Here is a 2,411-nt window from a genome sequence, read left to right as displayed (position 1 = left end):
GGTTTATCACACACAATATTTACTAACCGATACATCTCTCAGAATCGTAGTGCTTCTTCCAAAGTAGGGGCACGCTGACTTAGTGATAGAATGCTTACTTCGATGCGGGATGGGCCTCATTCGATTCAAAGACTATAAAAGTTCATAATGTATACCATCGTACCCGTGAGTTTTCTCGCGATCATCCTGTTTTCTCCTACCATTCTCATTTCATGAATTATTTCCCAATAATTAACTTCCATCTATTATCTGTCCTATTATTTGATCGGATTTGAGTTTGCATCCTTCGGTAGTGAAGTTATATGAGACATGAAGCTACGGATTAACGTGAGATCTCAACCGCTTGCGCTCCCGTAGGTCGGATCCGGGTCTCCCTATGCCAAAGTCGTGTACACTACCCACATAGCCATGAGTAATCTCTCTTGTCTTCATTAGCCAAAAAGGCATAACATTTAAACGTTATGGACTTCATATAATTTCAGTTGTTCCCCGATAGTCAATACTATATTGAGACAAAGTAATTCAATCAATGTGTACGTCTTTCCTTTTTCGAAAACTAACGATGTTCTTGTTTGGACCACATTCTAAGACTTTTGTAGTTGAAGTATCGTATTTAATTTAGTTTATTTGTCTCAGTCAACGTTTGATAAAATATCCCAGTAATTCTTCAATTTCTTTTGGGTGACCCTCGCACCGCCAGTGTACCACATAGAGTTGAAAATTATTGGAAGCTACGGCTAAAAATAATAGATATTCCTTTTCCCTCGACTTCGATCCAACATTTTGTTCTCGAGTTATGTTTTTTTTTTTTTAATTTTTCCGATAGATTTTCGACTGATCATAGCGCCCTAAGGAAGCATTTGTACACCCAGGTTGGTCTATACTATTTGTCTTATCTTGGTGTCAGCAGTCAGCTCCCAAACGTTGTCGATGTTGTTTTGAAACATCCTATATATTTCTATCCTGATTTTGATTAGTTCCTGTCTGTGAATCACCTTCCAGTATTCACAAAACAAAACAAAAGTGAACTAAATTCACTAAATCGCCTTTCCCCTTATGCTTTCTTGATGTAGAGTACTTAATGTAAGTTTATATTGTAGTTAACAGAGATTGCCAATATTGATCCGACACGTCCATTATCCGTCGATCTTCTTTGTTTCTAACCAATTTGTTAGGTTGGGTAAATTTTCAGCATTTCTGTGCTATTGTTATTTTAAACTACAATATTCGTTCGATACTTCAGACAATGAAGAAGAAAAACACAAGAGATACAAAGTTACTAGAATTTAATACTTCTTTTTAAAATCTTGTATGCGAAATCAGTAGAAGAAAAAATCTTGTGATATTCCTACTTTCAACAACCTCAAAGAAGATTATACGCTAGAAAAAAGACAGAAGATGGCAACAGATACTAAAATAGATTTGATTTATACCCGACAAAACTCCATGAGGAAACTAAAAGTAACCAAGAACCATTCAGAGTGAAAGGCTGACTCAGACCCTAATAGTACTACGTAAAGCTACACCTTGTCTCAAAAAGGTTGAGCGCATTCTTTATTGGTGTTTTGAGGCAAAAATTTTCTAAGTCCAGCTTCGGGTATCTTCGGGAAAAAGTAAGCCAGGTTCGAACCTCCAAGCAAGCCTTTGCAATTGGGAAAAAGTTTGCAGATGTGTTTTTCTTCTTTTAAATATAATAAGACTTGTTACCAAGTGTTTAAAAAAGCAACATTGATTGAAATACTTAATGATACAATATTTCGAAACCTTTTATTAATGTGAGCACATGCATGTTTGTCATTTAGCTTTCTATACGTAATAGAACATTTAAATACGTTAAAGAATCTTTCCATATGTAAAAGAATGCTCAAAGTTAAGAAATAGAACATAACTATCGCCTGAGTACTAAAATAAAAGTCAAAGTAGAACAGAAACAGCGTTTGTAATGGATATGAATGTCATAATTATCTTGAGATCCGTTATACATCGCTAGAAGGTTAGTTCTAGAAGTCTTTGTGTTAGCTCATTGGTAAGCTGTCGTATTTCAAATCATAAGGTTGTGAGTTCGAATCCCATCTGAGTCAATTCTTTTTTTAAAATTATATTTTCCGCAATGCATGAAAAATTATATAAAATAATTACATTAAAATACATAAGTTGTTTATATATAACATAATAATTGCAGAACATAGTAATTATTATGTTTAAAATATAACATCTGAGATAATTTTCACAGTAGGTCGTTATTATATATGAGGATGTAAATACAAGTTAAGAAACTCGTTCAATAGCAATAAATAAATCATGTAGTGTATTTATTTGCAGCTATTTGTCATATAGAGAGTAATTCTCAACATTCATAATATAGAATGTCATTTATGTTCTTGAAAAGTTGTTCGATGCATAAACAGAGG

This window comes from Thermobia domestica, chromosome 6 (genome assembly GCF_964235325.1).
Source record: "Thermobia domestica chromosome 6, izTheDome1.hap1.1, whole genome shotgun sequence".
NCBI classification, from domain to species: domain Eukaryota; kingdom Metazoa; phylum Arthropoda; class Insecta; order Zygentoma; family Lepismatidae; genus Thermobia; species Thermobia domestica.
This window is presented reverse-complemented; position numbering follows the sequence as displayed.